Source organism: Pristiophorus japonicus, chromosome 15 (genome assembly GCF_044704955.1).
Source record: "Pristiophorus japonicus isolate sPriJap1 chromosome 15, sPriJap1.hap1, whole genome shotgun sequence".
NCBI lineage: Eukaryota > Metazoa > Chordata > Chondrichthyes > Pristiophoridae > Pristiophorus > Pristiophorus japonicus.
This window is the reverse complement of record NC_091991.1, coordinates 124,859,635-124,872,558: the sequence shown is the minus strand read 5'-3', so window position 1 is coordinate 124,872,558 and position 12,924 is coordinate 124,859,635. Positions and strand designations below refer to the sequence as shown.

The 12,924-nt window shown below is 42.8% G+C and overlaps 1 protein-coding gene across 3 annotated transcripts in view; it reads right to left on the bottom strand.

Moving 5' to 3' along the window:
* Positions 1–12,924, bottom strand: part of abat (4-aminobutyrate aminotransferase) — a 287,947-nt gene that overhangs the window by 262,076 nt on the left and 12,947 nt on the right. The gene's annotated exons all lie outside the window — the stretch shown is intronic.

Below are 12,924 nucleotides of genomic sequence, written 5' to 3'. Positions count from 1 at the left end.
GGTGGATGTGGGCATGGCTGAGGGGTGGAAGTGCTTTTGCAGTATCTCGGCTGCCCCGATCACTCATCAGCGCCGCGCTATTAACGTGCCGCGCATCGCTGATGGCGTCAGTGCATCGCTGATGATGTCAGTGCGTCGCTGAAGATGTCAGTGCGTCACTGATGATGTGCCATGTTGCGCTGACGCATCACAACGTCTCTCCCCTTCAGTTAAAGGGGAGAGCTGCTGCGAGCTCTACGTTTTTTTCAGTTAGGTCCACTGGGCCATCAGGGATGGTTTCAGTCGGGCCAGCGGCCTGGCACCCAAGACGGGGTGCCAGGCTGCCTGCTGGTGGCCCGGCTGAACCTGGGGGCATAATTGTCGGGCAGTTGTCCGACATTAAAAAATAAGATGGCGTCGCCGGCAGCGACACCTCCCCTTTAAGGGCGGCCGCACCGCCGACCAGCAAGGAGCAACAAGGAGTGCACCGACACAAAAAGCTGTCGGGGGCACCGGCAGGCAGTCGGGCACCGGTCGGTAATGGGTCGGCGTGTGCACGCTGTGGAGGGAAAACGAGTGGAGCGGTTCCCTACACCGTTCCGCCCCTGATGAAGGGCAATTTGCAAAATGGCGGACCCTCCGCGGAGAGTCTGAAGCCATTCCGCGCCGCCCCATTGCCGCCGCTTTTAGGCAGCCAGAAGCCTTATCGGGAGGGGCAACTTCGGCCTCAGAGAGTAGAGATAATGTGTATGTACTCAAATTGGCTATAAGTGACTAGTGGCATTTCACAGGGATCTGTACTGTACAAGGATCTGTAGCTTTTCACTATATTTATAAATGACTTGGATGAAGGAATAGAGAGCCACATGTCCAAGTTTGCTCACAACACTAAGTTAGATGGTACAGCAAATAGTGTAGATGGGAGCAGAATATTGCAAAGGGACGTTGATACATTAGGTGAGTGGGCAAAACTGTGGAAGACAGAGTCCAGAACAAGGGGTATAATCTTAAAATTAGAGCTAGGCCATTTGAATAATATCAGGCAGCACTTCTTCGAACAAAGGGTAATGGAAATCTGGAACTCACTCTCCCAAAAAGTTGTTGAGACTAGTTCAATTGAAAATTTCAAAAGTGAGATTGATAGATTTTTGTTAGGCAAGGGGATTAAGAGTTACGAAACCAAGGTGGGTAGATGGAGTTAAGATACAGATCAACCACGATCTAATTGAATGGTAGAACAAGCTCGAGGGGCTGAATGGCCAACTCCTGTCCCTATATTTCTTCCTATGTTCCTTACCATAAACCACGGAAAATCTGTTCGCGGTAAAGTACTTACTTCAGAGTATTGTATATTATCCAACAATATGCCCAATGGCGACAAAATAAAACATTTCACTTTCCTCATAATCAACTAGCAAAAATTATATACATTACAATATCAATCTTTCGCTGCATTACACAAGAATTTAATATTATAGAATACAAAAGTAGAGTAGTCTATGGCAGATTTTTTTAATAAGTTTTCACTAATTGTTGAAAAACAGATACATTTTGTGCAGTGTGAAAAACAGAAATCCTAGTCCTTTAACTGTTGCTTGGAGGAATGAGAGATAAATTAATAGTCTCACTATGCATCACTATGGTAACTATAGCACAAAAAGGAAATACTATCCTGCAAAGGAAAATCAGACCCGGTTTTCCAGTTGATGTGCCGACTCTCGACAGAGCCCTCCTATTATTTCCATGGTAACAAATATGGAAAAGCCCCAAGAAACAAGCTACATTTATTCGAATGGAACAGAATGACCCCAATGCATATTTTTACTACATGTAAATTCTTTAATCCTCTGGGAAAAGCAACAGAATACCATTCAAGAACTCAGTCAGCATCAGGTTTTTCTCAATCATCCTTGCTTGTAGAATACAATTTGTATCTTTTGAACACAGTTTGCAAAGTAATATGTTTTCTGAAAAATACATTACACTTTCTGACTGTACTGGATTACATATTTTGCTTCAAATTCTGTTGTTAGATTTGGGCATTTTGTTCAATTTAAGTAATCCATACAATTAATTATGGATGGCAAAATTGAAAACTTGGATTTGAAAATTGTAAAGGTCCATAGGTTTCCAGCCTTATTTCAACATTACAAATAATAAATTTAATGAGAAATTATATGTAGTATGGGTGATCAATACATTGAGTGATTTAGTTATGTCCTCCATCTAAACCAATCCTGGTATATACACCTGTCAGCAAAGAAAGAACATTATTCTTTTCATAGTATTGGATATGTACCATATCACACCATGTAGAAAAACTAGTACACACATGTCAAAATATCACCAATCCAGTTAGATTTACTTTAAAACCCATCAATACCTATAAAACAGATTACTGAAAGTCAGAGTGAAGTCTTATCACACACCGTGTAAGCAAAGGACATCAGTATACCAGCCCATTGCAGCAGCAGGATGCAATTAAGAATTTCTAGAAGGGGATGTTGGGCTTTTTGAAACAGGTCTGAAAGATGCCAATCCTATTTAATCTTGCTCTATGGTGCATTGATGTTGAATGATAAGTGTCCTGGGAGGTTTTACTATAGTTAAGGTGCTATATAAATGCAAATTATTGTTGTTTTTGATCAAGTGGTGATGGGTACCTCTGAACGGATTAGATTGATTAAGAACATAAGAATTAGGAGCAGGAGTAGGCCATATGACCCCTCGAGCCTGCTCTGCCATTCAATAAGATCATGGCTGATCTTTGACCTCAACTTCACTTTCCTGCCCGATCCCCATATCCTTTGATTCCCCGAGAGTCCATAAATCTATTGATCTGAGTCATGAATATACTCAACAATTGAGTGTCCACAGCACTTTGGGGCAGAGAATTCTGAACATTCACAACCCTCTGAGTGAAGAAATTCCTCCTCATCTCAGTCTCAAAAGGCCAGCCTTATCCTGAGACTATGACACTATTTCTAGACTCTGCAGCCAGGGGAAATAATCTCTCAGCATTTATCCTGTCAATCCCCCTTAGAATCATATATGTTTCAATGAGATCACCTCTCATTCTTCTAAACTCCAGAGCTTACAGGAGTAGTCTAGTGGCATAGACTCAGGATAAGGGCCTCTGAAAACTGAGGAGAGGAGGAATTTCTTCACCCAGGGGGTTGTGAATTTTCAGAATTCTCTCTGGAAATTTCCAGATTTATTTAATTAACTGAATTTAAATTTCCCAGCTGCCATGGTGGGATCTGAACTCATGTCTCCAGATCATTAATCGTCCAGTAAGATAATCGCTATTTTACCACTATTCTGTGTTTCTTGTACTAGGACACCCAAATCTCTCTGAACACCAACATTAATTATTTCTTACCATTTAAAAAATATTCTGTTTTTCTATTCTTCCTACCAAAGTGAATAACCTCACATTTTCCCACATTATACGCCATCTGCCACCTTATTGCACACTCACTTAACCTGTCTATGGGCCTGAAATTGATGCATTCACCATCCACTGCCGCCCACTGCCGCCGACATTCCTCCTCGGACTCTGCCCAGTGTCAGTTTCGATCTGGCCTGGAGCAGGCGGGAGAGGAGAGCTGCCGGGAATCGCTCGTTGACGTCAGTGGATGGCCAAGTAGCGTAAGTGGACTCCCGCCCGCCGAGATGCCAGGTTGGTGCGGGCAGGAGTTGGCGGGAGTCGGCTCCAGAACAGGGGTGGACCGCCGCGAGGAAGCTGGTCTGAACCCGACAGTAGGTCTGAAGAGCTGAAAAAAAAGGTGAGTAAACATTTTTTTTTCTTTACAGGGACTTACCTGTATGGGGTCCCCTGAAGGTGTTCCGATGGTTTTCTTTTTTTTTGATGCTTTTTCTTTACAGGTCTTCGACCCTCCATGGGCCCGACTCTATCTTTGCTGCTGAGATTGGGAGCTCCCGCCAGCTGCCGCCCAGATGGTCAGCATAAGACCCTCATTTGCCACCCACCACCCTTTGAAGGATCTTTTTGATGAAACCCTCACCCAAAATACCGTCAGGTACCTCGGTGGCCATCGGTGGTCCTTTGGGCGGCACTTGGGCGGGCGGGGGCCTTCACCAAATTCAGGACCTATATCCCTTTTGCAGGCTCTTTGCGTCCTCCTCACATCTTACTTTTCCAATAGCCTTGTATCATCAGCAAACTTGGATACATTGCACTTAGTCCCTTCATTTAAGTCATTAATATAGATTGTAAATAGCTGAGGACCAAGCACTGAGCCTTGTGGCATCCCACTAGTTACAGCCTGCCAATCTGAAAATAACTCGTTTATCCCTACTCTCTGTTTTCTTTCTGTCTGTTAACCAATCCTTTATCTATGCTAATACATTACCCCCAACCCCACGTGCCCTTATCTTGCTTAACAACCTTTTATGTAGCACCTTATCGAATACCTTTTGGAAATCCAAATACACTACATCCACTAGTTCCCCTTTATCTACCCTGCTAGTTACATCCTTAAACACTTGAATAAATTTGTCAAACATGATTTTCTTTCATAAAACCATGTTGACTCTGCCTCATCATACTATGATTTTCTAAGTACCCTTCCTTGTTCATTTCCTTGAACATTTCCTTGTTCCCCCAATATAATTTCTCCTGTCTCAGCCTCTAAGGGGCCAACACTACTTTTGCTACTCTCTTCCTTTTTACATACTTGGAGAAACTCTTACAATCTGTTTTATAGTTCTTGCTAATTTATTCTCATTCTATCTTCTCCCTTTTTATCAATTTTTTGGTCATGTATATTCATTGAAAATTTTGGAATATTTCTTTGAATGAATGTCACTGCTTATTTACTGTCATACCTAATTTCCTAATCTACCTTAGCCAACTCACTCCCCAAACCTATGTAATTGGCTTTGTTTAAGTTTAAGACTCGAATTCCGGACTTAACAATGTCACTTTCAAACACATTGTGAAATTCTATCCTATTATGATCACTCTTCCCTAGAGGATCCTTGAATATAACATTACTAATTAACCCTGTCTCATTACATAAAACAAGATCTAAAATAGCCTGTTCCCTGATTGGTTCCATGACATAACTGTCTCGAATACATTCCATGAACTCATCCTCCAGACTACCTTTGCCAATTTGATTTGCCCAATCTATATGCAGATTAAAGTCCCCCACTATTATTGTATTGCTCTTATTACAAGCTCCTATTAATATTCTGTCCAATGGTATAGGTACTGTTAGGGGGGCTATAAACTGCTCCCACCACTGTTTTCTGTCCCTTGTTATTTCTTATCTCCACCCATACTGATTCTACTTCCTTACCTTCTGCGTAAGATCCTTTCTCGCTACTGTCCTTATGTCATCCTTAATTATCAGGGCTACCCCACCCACCACCCCTCCTGTTCCAGTCTGCCTGTCTTTTCGATACATCAAGTACCCTGGAATATTTTGTTCTCAAATCTGGTCACCTTGCAGCCATGTTACTGTAATGGCTATTAGATTATACCCATTTATCTCGATTTGTATCACTAATTTGTACATCTTGTTACGGAAGCTTCATGCATTTAGGTAAAGAGCCTTTAGTTTTAAACTTTTAACTTTACAATCTGCTTTCATCTTATTCCTGACGTACAGGATAACCAAGGACATAAAGGAGAGCATCAAATTAAAAACCAATGCGTATAAGGTGGCCAAGGTTAGTGGGAAAATAGAAGATTGGGAAAATTTTAAACGACAGCAAAGAATGACTAAGAAAGCAATAAAGAAAGGAAAGATAGATTACGAAGGTAAACTTGCGCAAAACATAAAAACGGATAGTAAAAGCTTTTACAGATATATAAAACGTAAAAGAGTGACTAAAGTAAATGTTGGTCCCTTAGAAGATGAGAAGGGGGATTTAATAATGGGAAATGTGGAAATGGCTGAGACCTTAAACAATTATTTTGCTTCGGTCTTCACAGTGGAAGACACAGAAACCATGCTAGAAATTGCTGGTCACAGGAATGTGGGAAGGGAGGACCTTGAGACAATCACTATCACTAGGGGGGTAGTGCTGGACAGGCTAATGGGATTCAAGGTAGACAAGTCCCCTGGTCCTGATGAAATGCATCCCAGGGTATTAAAAGAGATGGCGGAAGTTATAGCAGATGCATTTGTTATAATCTACCAAAATTCTCTGGACTCTGGGGAGGTACCAGCGGATTGGAAAACAGCTAATGTAACGCCTCTGTTTAAAAAAGGGAGCAGACAAAAAGCAGGTAACTGTAGGCCGGTTAGTTTAACATCTGTAGTGGGGAAAATGCTTGAAACTATCATTAAGGAAGAAATAGCGGGACATCTAGATAGGAATAGTGCAATCAAGCAGACGCAGCATGGATTCATGAAGGGGAAATCATGTTTAACTAATTTACTGGAATTCTTTGAGGATATAACGAGCATGGTGGATAGAGGTGTACCGATGGATGTGGTGTATTTAGATTTCCAAAAGGCATTTGATAAGGTGCTACACAAAAGGTTACTGCAGAAGATAAAGGTACGCGGAGTCAGTGGAAATGTATTAGCATGGATAGAGAATTGGCTGGCTAACAGAAAGCAGAGAGTCGGGATAAATGGGTCCTTTTCGGGTTGGAAATCGATGGTTAGTGGTGTGCCACAGGGATCGGTGCTGGGACCACAACTGTTTACAATATACATAGATGACCTGGAAGAGGGGACAGAGTGTGGTGCAACAAAATTTGCAGATGACACAAAGATTAGTGGGAAAGCGGATTGTGTAGAGGACACAGAGAGGCTGCAAAGAGATTTAGATAGGTTAAGCGAATGGGCTAAGGTTTGGCAGATGGAATACAATGTCGGAAAATGTGAGGTCATCCATCTTGGGGAAAAAAACAGTAAAAAGGAATATTATTTGAATGGGGAGAAATTACAACATGCTGCAATGCAGAGGGACCTGGGGGTCCTTGTGCATGAATGCCAAAAAGTTAGTTTGCAGGTGCATCAGGTAATCAGGAAGGCGAATGGAATATTGGCCTTCATTGCGAGAGGGATGGAGTACAAAAGCAGGGAGCTCCTTCTGCAACTGTATAGGGTATTGGTGAGGCCGCACCTGGAGTACTGCGTGCAGTTTTGGTCACCTTATTTAAGGAAGGATATACTAGCTTTGGAGGGGGTACAGAGACGATTCACGAGGCTGATTCCGGAGATGAGGGGGTTACCTTATGATGATAGATTGAGTAGACTGGGTCTTTACTCGTTAGAGTTCAGAAGGATGAGGGGTGATCTTATAGAAACATTTAAAATAATGAAAGGGATAGACAAGATAGAGGCAGAGAGATTGTTTCCATGGTCGGGGAGACTAGAACTAGGGGGCACAGCCTCAAAATACGGGGGAGCCAATTTAAAACCGAGTTGAGAAGGAATTTCTTCTCCCAGAGGGTTGTGAATCTGTGGAATTCTCTGCCCAAGGAAGCAGTTGAGGCTAGCTCATTGAATGTATTCAAGTCACAGATAGATAGATTTTTAACCAATAAGGGAATTAAGGGTTACGGGGAGCGGGCAGGTAAGTGGAGCTGAGTCCACGGCCAGATCAGCCATGATCTTGTTGAATGGCGGAGCAGACTCGAGGGGCTAGATGGCCTACTCCTGTTCCTAATTCTTATGTTCTTATGTTCTTATTACCATTAAAATCTCTGTCCCTTCCTGTCACACACTGCTTATCTTTACCCAAATCACTACATGGCTATATTGCCTTGACTTGTCTCTTTAGATTTCTAAGCTTCGCCTCACCTGACCCCTCCCCCCACCCCCCCCCGCCTTTTTAGTTTAACGCCCTATTTACAGCGCTCGTTATTCGATTCATCAGGGCCCAGCCCGGTTTAAGTGGAGACCATCCAATTGGAACAGCTCCCTCTTTCCCTAGTACTGGTGCTAGTGCCCCATAGCTCTCTCAGGTCTATTAATAACTGGTATACACAGATATGTTGACAATACCTCATATATTTCTGAATGAAATATTAATTTCAGATTTTGGTTATCCAATACTGCAAAATAAAATCATTCACCTCAGTATCCCTTTGCTGCTTTCTCTCCATACCCCTTGATCCCTTTAACCGTAAGGGCCATATCTAACTCCCTCTTGACTATATCCAATGAACTGGCATCAACAACTCTCTGCAGTAGAGAATTCCACAGGCTGACTACTCTCTGAGTGAAGAAGTTTCTCCTCATCTCGGTCCTAAATGGCTTACCTATTATTCTTAGACTGTGACCCCTGGTTCTGGACTTTCCCAACATCGGGAACATTCTTCCTGCATCTAAGCTGTCCAGTCCCGTCAGAATTTTATATGTTTCTAAAAGATCCCCTCTCATTCTTCTAAATTCCAGTGAATACAGGGCTAGTCGATCCAATCTCTCCTTATATGTCAGTCCTGCCATCCCGGGAATCAGTCTGGTGAACCTTCGCTGCACTCCCTCAATAGCAAGAACGTCTTTCCGCAGATTAGGAGACCAAAACTGAACACAATATTCCAGGTGAGGCCTCACCAAGGCCCTGTACAACTGCAGTAAGACCTCTCTGCTCCAATACTCAAATTCCCTAGCTAAGAAGGCCAACATGCCATTTACCTTCTTCACTGCCTGCTGTACCTGCATGCTGACTTTTAATGACGGTTGTACCATGACACCCAGGTTTCATTGCACCTCCCCTTTTCCTAATCTGCCGCCATTCAGATAATAATCTGCCTTCATGTTTTGGCCACCAAAGTGGATAACCTCACATTTATCCACACTATACTGCATCTGCCATGCATTTGCCCACTCACCTCACCTGTCCAAGTCACCCTGCAGCCTCTTAGCATCCTCCTCACAGCTCACACCGCCACCCAGCTTAGTGTCATCTGCAAACTTGGAGATATTACACTCAATTCCTTCATCTAAATCATTGATGTATATTGTAAATAGCTGGGGCCCCAGCACTGAGCCCTGCGGCACTCCAGTAGTCACTGCCTGCCATTCTGAAAAGGACCCGTTTATCCCAACTCTCTGCTTCCTGTCTGCCAACCAGTTCTCTATCCACGTCAATACATTACCCCCAATACCATGTGCTTTAATTTTTCACACCAATCTCTTGTGTGGGACCTTGTCAAAAGCCTTTTGAAAGTTCAAATACACCACATCCACTGGTTCTCCCTTGTCCACTCTACTAGTTACATCCTTAAAAAATTCTAGAAGATTTGTCAAGCATGATTTCTCTTTCATAAATCTATGCTGACTTGGACCGATCCTGTCACTGCTTTCTAAATGCGCTGCTATTTCATCTTTCGTAATTGATTCCAACATTTTCCCTACTACTGATGTCAGGCTAACCGGTCTATAATTACCCGATTTCTCTCTCCCTCCTTTTTGAAAAAGTGGTGTTACATTAGCTACTCTCCAGTCGATAGGAACTGATCCAGAGTCGATAGACTGTTGGAAAATGATCACCAATGCATCCACTATTTCTCGGGCCACTTCCTTAAGTACTCTGGGATGCGGACTACCAGGCCCTGGAGATTTATCGGCCTTCAATTCCATCAATTTTCCTAACAAATTTCCTGACTAATAAGGGTTTCCTTCAGATCCTCCTTCTCACTAGACCCTCGGTCCCCTAGCATTTCCGGAAGGTTATTTGTGTCTTCCTTCATGCAGACAGAACCAAAGTATTTATTCAATTGGTCTGCCATTTCTTTGTTCCGCATTATAAATTCACCTGGTTCTGACTGCAAGGGACCTATATTTGTCTTCACTAATCTTTTTCTCTTCACATATCTATAGAAGCTTTTGTAGTCAGTTTTTATGTTCCCAGCAAGCTTCCTCTCATACTCTATTTTCCCCCTCCTAATTAAACCCTTTGTCCTCCTCTGCTGAATTCCAAATTCCTCCCAGTCCTCAGGTTTGCTCCTTTTTGTGGCCAACTTATATGTCTCTCCCTTGGATTTATCACTATCCCTAATTTCCCTTGTTAGCCACGGTTGAGCCACCTTTTCCGTTTTATTTTTACTCCAGACAGGGATGTACAATTGTTGAAATTTATCCATGTGATCTTTAAATGTTTGCCATTGCCTATCTACCGTCAACCCTTTAAGTATCATTCGCCAGTCTATTCTAGCCAATTCACGTCTCATACCATCGAAGTTACCTTTCCTTAAGTTCAGGACCCTAGTTTCTGAGTTAACTGTGTCACTCTCCATCTTAATAAAGAATTCTACCATATTACCATATTATGATCACTCTTCCCCAAGGGGCCTCGCACAACAAGATTGATAATTAATCCTTTCTCATTACACATCAGCCAGTCTAGGATGGCCAGCCCTCTAGTTGGTTCCTCGACATATTGGTCTAGAATACCATCCCTTATACACTCCAGGAAATCCTCCTCCACCGTATTGCTACCAGGGATGATATGTTAGAGGGGTCATCAAACAAGAACAAAAAAGGGTCGATCACAATACTGGGAGTGTACTATGGACCCCTAAGCAGTCAGGGGGAGATAGAAGAACAAATATGTGGGCAAATTGCTGCAAAGTGCAAAAACTGTAGAGCTGTAATAATGGGGGATTTCAAGTACCCTAATATTAACTGGGAAAAAGGTAGTGTGAATGGTACTGAGGGAGCGGAATTCCTGAAATGCATTCAGGAGAACTTCTTTAGCCAGCATTGGAAGGGGCAGTTCTGGACTCGGTTTTGGGGAATGAAAAAGGGCAGGTGGAAGGGGTATTAATGTGAGAGCATTTTGGTGCTAGTGATCAAAATTCAGTGAGATTTGGGGTAGTTATTGAAAAGGGCAAAGGGGGACCAGGAATAAAAGTTCTCAATTGGGGTAAAGCCAATTTTGCTGAGCCGAGATGGGATTTAGCCAAAGAGGATTGGAAACGGCAACTTGATGGTAAATCAGTGTCAGAGCAGTGGGAGGCATTCAAGGAGGAGATCCTGAGGGTACAGAGCAAGTATGTTCCCTTAAAAAAAAAGGTGGGCCAACAAATCTCGAGCACCCTGGATGTCAAGGGACATACAGGGTAAGATAAAGAAAAAAAGGGAAGCTTATGACAATTACCGAGAATTCAACACTGCAGAAACTCGAGAGGAGTATAAGAAGTGCAGGGGTGCAATTAAAAAAGATATCAGGAATGCAAAGAGAGAACATGAACGTATGTTGGCAAGTAAATAAGGGAAAACCCAAAGATGTTTTATAAATACATTAAGAGCAAGAGGATAACTAAAGAAAGAGTGGGGCCTATTAGAGACCGTAAAGGAAGTCTGTGTGTGGAGGCGGAAGACGTGGATAGGATTCTTAATGAACACTTTGCATCTGTTTTCACAAAAGAGTGGGGCGATGCAGACTTTGCAATGAGGGAGGAGGAATGTGAATATTTGGTGAGATAAACATGGTGAGAGAGGAAGTATTAAGGGACTTAGCAGCTTTGAAAGTGGATAAATCCCCAGGCCCGGATGAAATGTATCCCAGGCTTTTAAGAGAAGCAACAGAGGAAATAGCAGAGGCTCTGACCATCATTTTCCAATCCTCTCTGGCTACATTTGTGGTGCCAGAGGACTGGAGGACTGCTAATGTTGTACCTTTGTTTAAAAAGGGAGAAAAGAATAGACCGAGTAATTACAGGCCAGTCAGCTTAACCTCAGTGGTGGGAAAATTATTGGAAAAAAATCCTGAGGGATAGGATAAATCTTAATTTGGAAAGATAGGGAATAATCAAGGACAGACAGCATGGATTTGTCAAGGGAAGGTCGTGTCTGACTAACTTGATTGAAATTTTCGAGGTAACCAGGAGGGTTGATGAGAGTAGCGCGTTTGATGCAGTGTATATGGATTGTAGCAAAGCTTTTGATAAGGTCCCACATGGCAGACTGGTCACGAAAGTAAAAGCGCATGGGATCCAGGCCAAGTTGGCGAGTTGGATCCAAAATTGGCTCAGAGGCAGGAAGCAAAGGGTAATGATTGATGGGTGTTTTTGTGACTGGAAGGCTATATCCAGTGGGGTTCCGCAGGGCTCAGTGCTGGGTTCCTTGCTTTTTGTGGTATATATCAATGACTTGGACTTAAATGTTGGGGTATAATTAAGAAGTTTGCAGACAAAACTAAAATAGGTTGTGCAGTTGATAATGAAGAAGAAAGCTACAGATTGCAGGAAGATATCAATGTACTAGTTAGGTGGGCAGAACAGTAGCAAATGGAATTTAATCCGGATAAGTGTGAAGTAATGCATTTGGGGAGGTCTAACAAGGCAAGGGAATACACATTAAATAGCAAGACACAGAAAAGTGTAGAGGAACAAAGGGACCTTGGAGTGCAGGTCCACAGATCCCTGAAGGTAGCAGGCCAGGTAGATAAGGTGGTTAAGAAGGCATATGAATACCTGCCTATATTAGTCATGGCATGGAATACAAGAGCAAGGACATTATGCTTGAAATGTATAAAACACTGGTTAGGCTGCAGCTGGAGTTCTGTGTGCAGTTGTAGTCACCACATTACAGGAAAGATGTGATTACACTGGAAAGGGTGCAGAGGAGATTTACAAGAATGTTGCCTGGACAGATGAATTTTGGCTATGAGGAAAGATTGGAGATGCTGGATCTGTTTTCTTTGGAACAGAGGAGGTTAAGGGGAGACCTGATTGAGCTGTATAAATTAAGAGGGGCCTGGAAAGAGTGGATAGGAAGGACCTGTTTCCCTTGGCAGAGGGGTCAACAACCAGGAGCATAGATTTAAAGTAATGGGGGGAAGTTTAGAGGAGATATGAGGGGAAATTTCTTCACTCTGAGGGTGGTGGTGGTCTGGAACACACTGCCTGAAAGGGTGGTAGAGGCAGGAACCATCACCATATTTAAAAGATACTTGGATGTGCACTTAAAGTGCCATAACCTACAGCGCTACGGACCAAGAGTTGGA